Here is a 15,096-nt window from a genome sequence, read left to right as displayed (position 1 = left end):
TAGGTCTTCTTTATCGCACCTTCCTCTTTATGATGCGCCAAATGTTTTCTATGGGTGAAAGATCTGGACTGCAGGCTGGCCATTTCAGTACCCGGATCCTTCTTCTATGCAGCCATGACATTGTAATTGATGCAGTATGTGGTCTGGCATTGTTATGTTGGAAAATGCAAGGTCTTCCCTGAAAGAGACGACGTCTGGATGGGAGCATATGTTGTTCTAGATCTTGGATGTAACTGTCAGCATTGATGGTGCCTTTCCAGATGTGTAGGCTGCCCATGCCACACGCACTCATGCAACCCCATACCATCAGAGATGCAGGCTTCTGAACTGAGTGCTGATAACAACTTGAGTTGTCCTTGTCCTCTTTAGTCAGGATGACATGGCGTCCCAGTTTTCCAAAATTAACTTCAAATTTTGATTTGTCTGACCACAGAACACTTTTCCACTTTGCCACAGTCCATTTTAAATGATCCTTGGCCCAGAGAAAACGCTTGCGTTTCTGGATCCTGTTTAGATACGGCTTCTTTTTTGACCTATAGAGTTTGCCAGCAACGGCGAATGGCACGGTGGATTGTGTTCACCAACAATGTTTTCTGGAAGTATTCCTGAGTCCGTGTTGTGATTTCCATTACAGTATCATTCCTATATGTGATGCAGTGCCGTCTGAGGGCCCGAAGATCACGGGCATCCAGTATAGTTTTCCAGCCTTGACCCTTATGCACAAGAGATTGTTCCAGATTCTCTGAATCTTTGGATGATATTATGCACTGTAGATGATGATAACTTCAAACTCTTTGCAATTTTTCTCTGAGAAACTCCTGTCTGATATTGCTCCACAATTTTTTGCCGCAGCATTGGGGGAATTGGTGAACCTCTGCCCATCTTGACTTCTGAGAGACACTGCCACTCTGAGAGGCTCTTTTTATACCCAATCATGTTGCCAATTGACATAATAAGTTGCAAATTGGTCCTCCAGCTGTTCCTTATCTGTACATTTAACTTTTCCGGCCTCTTATTGCTACCTGTCCCAACTTTTTTGGAATGTGTAGCTCTCATGAAATCCAAAATGAGCCAATATTTGGCATGACATTACAAAATGTCTCACTTTCAACATTCGATATGTTATCTATATTCTATTGTGAAATAATAATAAGTTTGAGATTTGTAAATTATTCCATTCCTTTTTTACTCACTTACTTTGTACAGTGTCCCAACTTTTTTGGAATCAGGTTTGTAGGAAAACCTGCTAAATCGGCAGTGTATCAAATACTTGTTCTCCCCACTGTACATTTTCAGAACAACCCACATTATAGAAACATCTCAATGTTCAACTTAACAACTCATCATTTATATATACTTTTTAACAGGATAAAGACAACTGAGGAATGAGAGTAGACCATCTGAAACCTGGACTGCCCATGGGGATAATTCTGCCCCAGCAGAAGGTTTAGTCAGTTTACAAGTCTAAGCGTATAGGTGCCCACCTATCTCTAGAAGGGTAACGGCGGTCAACCTGATGCTCAACAACTCCTGTAGGCCTTGGCATTGCAGGTTAAGCTTTGGTGACGGCGTGCACCGTACCCCTGTAGGACAGTAGGAAGCTATTCAAGGGTTGGTGGAGTGTTCCATGACCTTGATGCTTTTAAGGCATGTTTCATCGTTTGTACAAATCTCTCTGCCAACACACTAGTCGATGGATGGTTAGGAGCGGATTTGATGTGCTGAACTCCATTCATCAGTAGGAATGTGGCCATTGCTTGGGACACAAACTGTGGTCCGTTGTCACTCACAAGTTGACGTGGTGATCCTAACCGGCTAAACACATCTCCAAGCTTCTCAATGGCCTTCTCTGCAGTTGTAGACTTCATCATGGCAACCTGTGGCCATTTGCTATGAGCATCAATGACCATGCAACATCAAATCGGTCATCAAATTGGCCTGCAAAGTCAACATGAATGCTTTGCCAGGCTTCCTCTGGCCAATCCCATGGATGAAGAGGAGGAAGTTAGGGTACATTTCAAACATTCCGACAGGATTAACATGTTTTTGCTTTCTCTTTAATGTTTCCATTCTGTCCAGGCCACCAGAAGTAGCTATTTGCTTCCTGGCTTGTTCAATGTTCTCATTGCAAATGCAATTGGACTCTCTTCACCCTACTCCCACACCATAGGGAATCACAAGCTAGCTGGATGGACAATGATGGGTGTGTCAGTGCCTCACTGGGAAAGTGAGGCACTGAATGTTAGTCAGGCACAGACCTTGATGCTGTTTGGTAGTAACACATGTTGATAGTTTCGTTGGTTCTGGTATTGTTTGGGTTTCGCTGACAGTTTTGCTCCTGGATACTTAGTTGGTGACCCCTGACTACAAAGGTGGTTGCGTGGTTCGTGCCCCATGTGCTGGTGTAATGAATTGGATTTGTCATCATTTACAGACTGCAGACATTACGTTAAACTAGTTCCAGAATGAATCATTTTCTCTTCTGTTCAGTCTTGACTGCAGAAATGGCTAGGTAATGTCATCAGCTACAGCAGGTCTGAGATTATTGTTTTACTGTTGTGCTTCCTTATCAAAATAACACTGATAGGGATTTAACTATGTGACTGTCAATAAACTGCTACCAATATCTCTGTCCTAGCCAACACATACCAAGCCTTCACTATTGTTTTTACACTATGTAAATCCCATATTCCATGCAAATAACGTCTGTAAACTACATTGAGCATCATCTTTTTTATGATGTTACAACATTTCAGTTGTATCTTACTATGGGACTAACATTAAGTTGTAGTCCCATAATGGTGCATGCAGTGCTGTTTACAGTGTTTCTGTGAGGTGTGAAGAACAATTTTGTGGTTTGTCACATGACATAAAACAGACAAGAGATTTTTCTTATTTCTCTATTCGGTTGTTTGTACAGGACAGCAATCGACATGTACAGTTTTAGAAAAAAACTGACAAACACACATACATTTTTCTAAATGTGTTTTCTGACACACAGTCCTTGTAGAAGATAGACAAATTACTCTCTGTGTCCATTTGTTTTTTCAGAATGCCCTCCAGTATCTTTATAGGCACCTCAGTGACCTCATGACCCTCCTGTTCATTCAGTGCATAGGCACCATAGCTGGGGAACATGAAACGCACCTCATAGGGTGAGTTATGGTCAAACCGTGGGCAGCAGTAAGCCAACCTCATGTGTTTAGGGATCCCTAGTCGGGCCTCATTTCCCCACTGTATGGTGGCCCCGGAGACAGTCACCCCACTTATCATGTAGGACTGCTTTCCACGGCAGAAGTTGTTAAGCCGGTGGCGCACAACATCTAAATAGGTGCTCCAGGTCTCATCCAAGAAGTTAGTGATCTTAAAACAGGACATTAGACAAAGAATTATGTACTTACTATGATTATAACATGTACAACGACCTTCAAACATTGAAAGTGAGTTTCTGGTAAAATGGCTGACCTGAGGCACCACATTGGTCAGGGTGTAGGTGGAGGCCTTGTCTTCTGGGTCGGCCTGGTGCTGGTCTGGGTTGAGCAGGCCTCGGGAGTACTCCACAGCATCGGAGTAGTCGTCCAGCACGGCCTGGCTCTCCTGGATCAGAGGCTCCAGGTCACCACTAGAGGGCAGTATCTTCATATTCCCACCCTCATCCAAAGATGCCAGCTGTGGGGTGATTGGATGAGAAAAGAAGAGGTGTGAAGATGTGTTCAGTTACAGATAAGCTCTTTGCCCTTATTGGCCTTTAATTTACAACTGGTCCTAAGGAAATATAGCATTGCTTTATGAAAGTTGTACCACAGATAATATAGGAATTTGAGTTTTAGAAACTGACAGGTTATACTTTATTATGAGAGTCCTAATTTCCACCTGTTGATGCTCTATAGGTAACAATATTAACAAACTTTCAACAAAGTGTCTGTTGATAAGCTACTGCATGCTATGGTTAGGTTTAGGTTTAGAATAAAGTAGGTAATCCATAGAGCATCCACAGACACACCTTTGGAACTCTCAAGTGTAAAATTTTTGTCACAGTTCTCATGTTTGAGGTATATTATTTATATTTTCCATTAAAATAAGTACTTTAGATATGTTTTAATGGGCTCAATATACTATTTGAATGTCTGAATATAGTCTATATTTCACACAATGCTTCTCTTTCGTTCAGCCATGGCATTCATGCATGCAGAAATGTAGGCCAATGGGTTGGATTGGCAGTTGGCGCCAGTAGTAAGAGTGCGCGCTGCGGCGCGCTTTGTGTGCGTGATGCGTATGCTTGTGGTTTGAGTGCAGCGTGATAAACAACGGCAGTAGAGCTGGAGAAGCACGACAACAGAACGTTGTTTGCACAGAGTGACAGTTCTACTCTTTGATGAAATGGGTACAACCTAGAAGAGAGAAACTGAAACTGGTATCAATCCTACTGACGTTAGACTCAATCTTCAAAAACGAGACGTTGTATCTGTATTGTTAGAAATCAGCCTTTCGTATAGTGGTTGAAATAACGATCGCATACCCAGTCGTCAAGGGAGAGAGTAATTCAATTATTTATTGCAGTATTTGATAGTCTATTGTTCATGATTTTACTGACTAAATTCTCGATCTTACAAACTCTAGCTCATCTCAAAGAAACCTTCGGTTGTCCACTACTTTATAGACATCCCAAACAGAATACACATAAGCCCATTGGCTATTTACTGTCATGCTTTAAATGAACTTGACTTCCTGTGTACTGATAAACAGATGGTCTTTTGTTATCTAAACATAAACAAGCATACATTCATATACTTCAACACTCCCCCTCTTTCAAACATTTAAAGAAAAACATTACACATTTGATAAAACATTAAAAGTACAATTCAATTCCTAATGAAAAGAAAAGGCCCATACACTTAAGTTACAAATGACTAAGACGAAACAACAAAAAAGAGAAATACACAACAAGAAACTTGCTCCCTGGTACACAGACAATACTAGAGCCTCCAGAAAATTCAAGCGAAAGTGGCGCTCCACCAAGTTGGAAGTATTTAGACTAGCCTGCATAGACAGTACACTACAATACCGAAAATCACTCACGTCTGCTCGATCAGCTTACTTCTCCAACCTGATTGAGGTGAAAAAAAACAATCCAAAATTTCTCTTTGATACAGTTGCAAAGTTAACAAAAAAGCAAAGCTTAGCAAGTGAAGTGGGTCTTCACTTTAGTTGTAATGAATACATGAACTACTTTGATGAAAAGATCGTCACCATTAGAAAACAAATAACTGACTCCTTAAATAGTAATGGTCCTCATAATCTCAGTTGTCCTAAAAATGTCCTGAACCTCCTGGGCCAGGTGTCAATGGGGACACTTGAATTTTTTGATACCGTATCGCTCAACATATTTACTAAATTTGTAATGAGTTGCTGTTGTAAAAAGGGCTTTATAAATACATTTGATTGAAATGTTATCAATGTGCAACAAGGTAGCTTGTGCAAAGGAATTATAAACCATATAACCTATTAACAAATGTGTCTAACATAGCTAACAGCTCTCAAATTTGACTTTACCTTAGTACCATCACACAGGTCTGTGGAATTGGCAATAAAGTCCTGTTTCATGGAACATATCCGACTAGGAAAATGTTTGCCCTCTAGGGGATAAGCTGCGCAACAAAATTATAGGAGTGAAAAACTCTAGCCCGTGTTTCAGTGGTTTACCTGCTATCTACAGCACCAAAATCTAGCATTTTCACAAGACAATGGCCAAACTACCTATTGACAAACACAAACATTGTCTTGATTAATCTCCTACATTTTAGGGAATTCACAAACTCTATCCCAAAACAGAATATGTTTGTGTTGGTAAAATTACCCCAGATGAGACCAGTATGAATCCAATTTTAATCCTTAGCAATAGATACCCTGATTTAATGGGAAACAATGGTTGGGCCATCCCAGGTGGTCTGTCCTCCTTCCTGGAGCCCCTAGCTTCACCCATTTATGGTGAGCCATTAAAAAGGTCACATTTTTGTTTAATGTGAATTAAATTTAAATTCCCACACATACAAAATCTGAAGTCTGTAGTAAGATATGTTATTCTATCAATTTAGCCGATATCTTTCTTTAACTGAAGATTTGGAAAATCCTTAAAATTATGATTTTGACAGAAAACAGATTCGTTCATTAGTAAATGTACCATTTTAGAATTTAAATTCCATTAACAAGTATCAGGAGTTAGTTTTAAGACACAAAGATTATCCCAGTTACCATTGTAAATACAATCAAAGAGAAACTATATTATTTAACCAAACTCAATTCAGCATTTAAAATACAACATCTAATTTATTGGAGAGTAAACTCACTTTAGCTGTATTACCCTGTTTTGTAGGCTATGACCATATTGGATTCAAATTCAGTCCTCATGGGACAAAGCGTTTCGTTAACGTTAAAGACTATCACCATGTGGATTCTTTATTCTACCACTTATACGATATACAAGGAGAGAGACAACAATATTTAACCTTTTGTAAGAAAACCATGAGACTATTTTACCAGATTAGAAATGTATAATTGTACCAAATTCTAATTTATCACTCTGTTTAAATTTACCCATGTGTGCTAGCTAACAGCTCATCACACGAATGCACATTATCTTGGGCCTGGTAAAGGCCCAACCACATTGTCGTAAGACCCCCCTTGAGGCCTTACGAATTAAAACATTATCAAAGCAAAAAATGCATTGACTCAAATTACATCTAACATGACAAAGCACAACAAAACAGGTTATTTCTTGAATACCCATTAAAACATGTTCAAGCATGATAGGATATAACAGGCTCTCATAAATGCCTATTAAAACATGCTATTTACCATCAAAGTGCTTTTCAAACCACATGTAATATGCAATATTCAATTAAATAAACCTGACAAAGTACAGAGGAAAGTGATCAGGTTTCCTTGATTAATACCAGCTTCTTTTAAAGGTTGGGTACGATTCATTTTTGGAAATAAACATTTAAGAACTCTGAAACAATAATGATAGCCAACGTCAGTTCCTAGTATCGTCCATGATTCCAGGATCCCATAAGAGAGACTCCATCTTGAGACTACTGTCGGTTGGCCAGGTGGTCAAACAGAATTAATCTTCATCCATTTTGAATGTCTCCTTGGTCTCCTTTCCCACCTTTCGACCTTTGTCCTTTCTCAGCCATCTTAACTTTCCTTTGTCTTCTCTCTTCATGTGGACCACACTCTCCATCTGTCCATATACAGCTTTCTGAGAATCTAACTTGTTTAGCCAGAAAACATTATTTTTATTTTGACTCCAGGCATCGTTGTTAATGATCGTTTTCGTTCTTGATGGGGTCCTATTCGTGCCATTATATTTAAACATGAACGCATCATGCCAGAGGCTGCAGTCCTCCTCCTGTCATATTTTTAAACCGGGAAACTTCCGCTCCACCAACGGGTACTCTATACCCTGCTCCAGACAGAACTTGCTGTGAAAGGGGGCGAGTAGTGGTGTTACAACATCAATATGTTTTTCTTTGTAACCCAAACCCTAACCCCAGTGCTGTGATACCTAATCTTAACCCAAACCCTAACCTGAAACCCCGTGCTGTGATACCTAACCCTAACCAAACCTTAACCTATCCTTTTTCCTTTTCTAACCATACCCCAAACCTTAACCCTAACTTTAACCCCAGTGCTGTGATACCGAACATGAACCTTACTGTAACATTAAAATGCATTTATTACAGATTTAGCCAATTCGTAATGTATTATAAATTTTGGTAGTGCATTGTAATGTTACAACAATATCATATGAAATCGGGTGCCATGGTCCCCTGAGACCACGTTGCAACAACGGCTAGCAACCATATTTACATTGAGATCGATTTAACATTAAATATCAGTCAGCTCTGCTGTGATGCTTTTAATAAAGCTTCTCTTTCTCCTTAGATTTTTGACTGAGTACGTTCTTACTAAATTAAATACTATACGAACAATATATTTCGACACAGGTCACACAAATGATCTGTATTTGTCTCTGAAGTGGTGACCCAATCAGCACCAGGAATAGAGTGTGGTGGAAGTTAATCAAGGCTAACCACTCCACGTTTTGGTATAAACAAAGCCTTAACCACATTGAGAAAAACGTCCGCTTTCACGGTATAAAAAGTCAGATAACATCTTGCTGTTTCTTAAGTACGTCAGTCATTCAGCAAGTCATACAGACAGGTCCACTGTTCCAGAATCTATTTTATCAACCCACGATCATAACCAGTAGTGATTGCTACAGTATGTCTGGTAAGATGTTGATCAATTCTTCAATTCATTCTTGTTTCCAGTAGAAATGTATTGTTAAGTGTATTAACCTTCTCAGACCCTGTATCCACATATAAGGACATTATGTTTTAGGCTTCCTGCACCATGTACTTCATTCTGCTGTGCTGGTGCATGTAACATGCATTACTTATTGATCTTTGAATACCTCTCTGGTACTGACAAATGCAGTATACACTATTATGTACAGTATATATATAAAACACTGACTGCATATTTCATTAGCAGATGTTCTGTTTTGATGAAAACAGTTGAAATGAACAGTTTTCTACTTTGTTACACATTGGTGACTTGTGTTATGTAGTAAAATAAACCCAATGTCTTCATAATTTCTTTCATAAGTACTTACTGTTTAAAGACAATGCTTAGATATTATACTTATCAGGTCCTATAATCCCAAATAGCTAAGAGAAATAAATAATGCATACATTATCAAAGCTCACGTCTTAGGAGGTTAAATTGAAATGTTCAGTTTCCAAGAAATACATTATAATAATGAAACAAAAACAAGTTTAACATTTGTTGTAAATGTATGAAAATGTTTAAACCGGAAAAATGTCAAAAATGTACTAATCACACACCTGTAGTGTAATTAGGAGGTTTGAGAAGACTTTGGTAAAAACATAACAATTCGGTCAGGCTGTCCGAAAGGCTTTACATTTTTTTAATTAAATAATAACATTTGCAAGCATCACCTGTGTGCCAGAGTGTTGCAATTTCTCCTAAAAACATAAATATCACATTTATGTACATTTTCAGACTCTGCTATATGACATGTGAAAATATGTTTTTCATTGTCCAATTGTTGCACTTGTAATGTTCTCTTTGAATAATAATTTTACAATTCCAGTGAATGTTGTTTTGTTAAGAAAAATAGAACTACAGTAACTTAACAACAGGTCTGATACTGTGAGAACATCTTATTTTGGTGTAATATCAATTTTAGTTCTACATTAAATAACTCTTTATTAAATACATTGTGATATTAACCCCATCCTTCCCCTCCCCAGTTCTCCAGACTACTGTGTTGACCCTGTTGTGGCTGTGGGGGGCCTGGATCCCCCCTGTCCTGCCCTCCTGCACCACAGGCAAACTAAAAGAGTGCAATGCTGCCCCGTCAGCTCCCGGGACCAAGCTGGCTGGTGAGGGTTTTGATGTGGTCACCATGAAGCGCAAGGAGACCTATGTGGTGAACATGGATAACTGGAAGAAGAACAGGACCTGTACACTCTGTGTTAACCCTTTCATGGCGGGGCAGACTCAGAGACTCCCAGCGGCTGTGCTGGACTGGAGACCCTCACACCAATGTCACATGAAGATATCCAGCACGGTCTACGACTCCAGTGAGGCATTTGTGAACCAGAGTCAAACAGAGGTACTACTACTACTACTACTACTACCATTATTAGTACTGTTACAACTAGTACTACTACTACTATTATTATTAATAATTTTACAACTAATACTACTACTATTATTATTAATACTGTTACAACTACTACTACTACTATTATTATTAATACTGTTACAGCAAGTACTACTACTATTATTATTAATACTGTTACAGCTAGTACTACTACTATTATTATTAATACTGTTACAGCTAGTACTACTACTACTACAACCCTCAGATCCAGAACAGCAATCCTTATTTTATTTTTCATTTAACCTTTATTTTTGTAGTGGAAGTCATACTGAGACCAGTATGTATGAGTGTTTTTTTGTGGATGAACCCTGAACCAACACAAGCAATACACAACATGAACACAAAATTCATGTAAATAATCCTCCATCATGCTTTTGAATTGCCCTGGAGTTTGATTTAAAATGATCCTGGAATTTATTCCAAATGTGAGGTGCAGAAAAACTGCTTAACTCAGTGGAGATTGAAGGTATCTCTAGAGTAAACCATCCCTGAGACCCTGTTTGATCGTTTTTATTTCTGTATGTCAGAAGAGAATTAATGTACAGTGTGTATAAACACAAGGTGTAAAATACATGAATCTACGTTGCTTCAGAAGCCCAACCTACTTTCTGATATAGAGATGCGTACTGGTGCGTACTGAAACAACCACCTGTATAGTTTATCTGTCACACAGTCATATTCATTAATAGCTGTAGCCTCTAAGCTATTCATGTTTATGACACAAGTAGTAGCCACAAAGCTACAACTGTTATGGACACTCACTCCCACTGGCGTAGCGTGGTGACGCTGGGCTGGCATGCCCAGGGGGGCACGGTCCCCCACCCACCACACTGCTGCACCCCCGATAGCTACATCAGTGCTCACGCCATTTTTCTCCTTCTTTTTTCTGCCCCGCTCACATACTAGTGTTTCATATTATAAAAACGTTTCTGTCCATCACTTCTGTTGTGTATCAGGCTGAGTATGCTACCTAACGACGTTTGGGCTGCTCCAGTGAGAAACAATATGGGACAGACCATTTGAGTAAGAGAAGGCTGTTCGGTCTGAAACAAATAAAGTATTGGAAGGCATGATTTAATTTAGTCATTTTGAGCGTCACAATCAGATTTTAAGACAAAACATTATTACAAAAAAACAATGTATTATTATTATTTTTTTTAATTGTATTTCCCTTTTTCACAGGGCCCTAAGCCTTCTGGGGCCATAGGCGGCTGCCTACCTTGTCTAATGGTACTGACCACCTCTGTAAGTGATATGTCCACTATAATTGTGTAGGTAGATGCTGGTTGGAAGACTGGCCTGGACTTTGGCATAACCCCCGAGGTAAAGCAGTCCATCATGTTGGGTACCCTCTCCAGAACTGCTAGGAAAGTCATGGAGCAGTCCAAGAAGGACAAGTACAGCTTCATCAAACAGGAAACACACTGCTCCTATTACAGGTGATTTACTTGTTTTAATATAGTTGCATTACTACTGTAGAGCTAACACTGCTCTCTAGTGGCTCATTAACACTTTACACTTTGGATTGTAAAGGCTATGGGTACAGGTTGTAAAATGGTGTAGTATATAGAAGATATAATGGGTTACGTTTCTAATATGACAAAAAAAATTGACATACCATTATTTCACATGAAGAGATTTCAATAATTTACTTTTTTTGGTATCCCCAAATGTTAACATTTATAAAATCTATTAATTCCTATCGACAGGTCTATAATCAAACCAATCAATGTATTTAACCTACATGACTCATTACTAATTAACTCTCCATCCTGTGTTTCCTTAGTTACCAGTTGATTGAGGACCCTCCTCTACATCCTGAGTTCTCTCGCTCCCTGGATCGTCTCCCTTCCTACTACAACACCCATTCCAAGGCTGAATACACCCGTTTAGTTGCCACCTTTGGCACCCACTACATCAAGAAGGTTCAACTGGGGGGGCGGGTGAAGAGTGTCACCTCTCTAAAAGTGTGTGAGGCAGCACTGAATGGTTACAGCGAGAATCAGGTGATGGCCATTTAAAAATACAATGAATTTACATTTATTGATATATTTTTAAAACCTTTTACATTATGTTTTTCTTTTCTTTTCTTTTGAAGGTCAAGGACTGTCTGGAAGCTGAGGCCTCTGGTGCCACCAATACTGCAACAGCCGAAGTCAATGCTGAGACCAAGTTCTGCAAGAAGAACAATCAAGACAGATTTAGCAGCATGTTTAAAGACAGGTTTGATTGATTTTGATTTGATTGATTACCAATGTGGTGCCTGTTGTTGTGGGACAGGACTAATAATGATAAACTAACAAACAGGTTTAATGAGACCAGTGGTGGTTCTAGCTTGTATGGCTCCATGGGCGTACCCCCCGTTCAGCCACCCCCATATATAGGTGTATAAAAAAGACTCATAAATATCAAAAAGGAGTAACAAAGTTTGTAGTATATGAATACAAATAGAGAATCGAATTCTAACATTATCACCCTATTGCTAACAAAAAATATGCAAATAAATTCCACAAAGCCTAGATGTCTCCTCATCCTGGCCAGTGCCAGAGGGTGCTCCAAAATCTGCCAGAAGTGACCCTGAATTTCAATACAGTATAAGTCTGACACCCTAAATACATTTATTGCACAACTAAATATACATGTACATGTCATCATATACAATTTATCAAACTTTCAGAATACGAAAACAAATTAACCATACAACCTCCTTGGCTAATTCTAGGCATAAGACACCCCAAAAGAGTCAATATATCACAGAAGATACAAAATACCAGCATAATATAGACACCTTTTAAGTTAGCCTACAGCTATTGTAAATGCCCCTTACTGAGCTCAGGACCTAGTCAATACAATCACAGAAAACCTTTATGAGGTCACCTCAATGAAAGTTAACCAAATCAATATTGTGCTAGATAGGTTGTAATCATTTTGCATTAAGCTAAACATATTATCATGATGAAACTGTGTGAATGGATATCCAATGTTATGTAGGGAAGTTGGACAGAGAACTGAATATTGTCTCCCTATGTGTAATAGCGTAGCAAGCAACAGAGACTAAAGAACATAAGTGTTATACTAGCCTATTTCATTACCTGCATAATATTATACTTATAGAGAGATGACACAGCTGCATACTGTACCTTTATCTTTTGCGCATTTCTCCTCATCTGTCATATTTTTTCCTAAACTGGGCACCTGATGGCTTACATCTTTTCTTATCCATTTGTGTTGATTTGTCACTGGAATCGCTATACATTCCCCATTCCCCAGCACTGTCAACCAAGAGTCAAGACTAAACCAATTCACCTTGGTTGTGTGCAGACTGGTTTTTTATTGTTCTTAAAAATTTCGCACAAACCAGAAACAAATCCACCAATACGTCTGTGAAACTATATATTCACAGTCTTATGAATGAATTGTGGTTCATTTGGTAGCATTTCGTACTGCGACTGATTTTTTCTAATCACTTTAGTACTGTACAAAGATAGAGGTGCACTATTTGATAGATTCCCCGGTCCCCCTACATCAGGCTTCCAGTGGGGAGACCTTCCCAGGCAGTAATCTGTCTAACTCACAGACTAGAATCAGGGCGCCTACTCCGACAAGGTTCATGGACCCATCGTCCCACATGGTAATATTATATCATTAAAGTGATGTGACGATAGAAAACAGATCACGCAAATGTCACCATTATGATTTATTTGGTTTGGGTGCCTCGTGCCGGCCCCGGCAAGATGTCTAAATCAACCTCAGAGAGTTTCAGCAGCATGTTTAATGACAGGTTTGATTGACTTTGATTTGATTGATTCCCAATGTGGTGCTTGTTGTTGTGGGACAGGAATAATAATGATATACTAACAAACAGGTTTACTGAGGTGGTGGGTGGAAAGACGGATGGAGCAACTGACCTGCATCATCAATTACTCCCTCCACCCCCTCCACGTATTGGTGAAGGACACCAACAAAAGGGCAGGGCTGAAGAAAGCAGTGGAGGACTACATCCTGGAACACGGCCTGGTCAAGCACTGCTCTGGGAAGTGTAAGAGTGGCTCCAGGCCCAGTGCCCATGACTCCTGCCAGTGTGTGTGTCAGGCCAGCAAGGAGGTGACCAGACAGTGCTGCCCGAAGGAGAAAGGCCTGGCCCGACTAACGGTCACCATAAAATACGCCAGGGGCCTCTACGGGGACACTATGTCACAGACTGACGGCTTTGTCAAGGTATGATTACTTAATCTGAATATTTAAATTGGTATTACATTTTAATAAGCACACTTCAAAGCTAATCCAGGATTTGACACCAGGTAGCTTTAAATCCAGTTTACATTGATTGATTTTTTTTCTGAAGGTGTACTTGGGTAATGAATACAAGCAGACTGGTGTGATCTACAACAATGACAAACCCAGGTGGAACGCAGTCTTTGATTTTGGCACTTTCAAGCTCTCCCCGGCCAGTGAGCTCAAGATTTATGTTTACGACGATGACCGCACCTGGTTCAAGACGTCGTACGAACTTTTAGGGAAGTGCATTCGACATATCAAAGCAGGGTCTTATAATGATGAAATGTGTCCACTAAATCATGGCAACTTGTTCTACTCCTACATGGTTGAATGTTTCCCAGGACTTGGGGGCCCAACCTGTGGGGAGTACATCCCCTCTCCAATGAACTCTGACCTTTCTGACATCTACGCCTCCCGTAACGCCCTGAACATGACCCAGGATCTACTGGCTCACATCCGGATGGGCCGGCCCCCAGTAGACCCGTTGGCCTTCATGATGAAGCAGAAAGCAAATTATCACCCTCGTCTCTCTGCCCTCAATTAGCTGTGATCAAAACCTATTTTTATGTAGATTATTTCCAACCTCTTATTCTGATGCAGAAGCAATTTTACACTGCCAATTTTGCAGGTTTTCTGTAATTTTTATCAAAGGTACACTTCAACTGTGAAAATCCCAAAAATCACATTGTATGTGGACAGGTGTCTTTTATACAGGTAACAAGTTCAAACAGGTGCAGTTAATACAGGTAATGAGTGGAGAACTGGAGGGCTTCTTAAAGAAAAACTAACAAGTCTGTGAGGGCTGGAATTATTACTGGTTGGTAGGTGATCAAATACTTATGTCATGCAATAAAATGCAAATTAATTACTTAAAAAACATACAATGTGATTTTCTGGCTTTTTGTTTTAGATTCTGTCACTCACAGTTGAAGAGTACCAATGATTAATATTACAGACTTCTACATGCTTTGAAAACCTGCAAAATCTGCAGTGTATCAAATACTCGTTCTTCCCACTGTATATCCAATGTTTTTTGAAAAGCAATGGTTTACGTACACTTT

At 39.5% G+C, this 15,096-nt stretch overlaps 1 pseudogene; it reads left to right on the top strand.

Moving 5' to 3' along the window:
* Window positions 1–8,197: 8,197 nt before the first annotated feature.
* On the top strand, window positions 8,198–14,680 carry LOC105009866 (annotated as a pseudogene).
* Window positions 14,681–15,096: the final 416 nt, after the last annotated feature.

Source organism: Esox lucius, chromosome 24 (genome assembly GCF_011004845.1).
Source record: "Esox lucius isolate fEsoLuc1 chromosome 24, fEsoLuc1.pri, whole genome shotgun sequence".
Classification (NCBI taxonomy): domain Eukaryota; kingdom Metazoa; phylum Chordata; class Actinopteri; order Esociformes; family Esocidae; genus Esox; species Esox lucius.
Note: the sequence above shows the minus strand (reverse complement) of the source record. Positions and strands in the feature narration are given on the sequence as shown.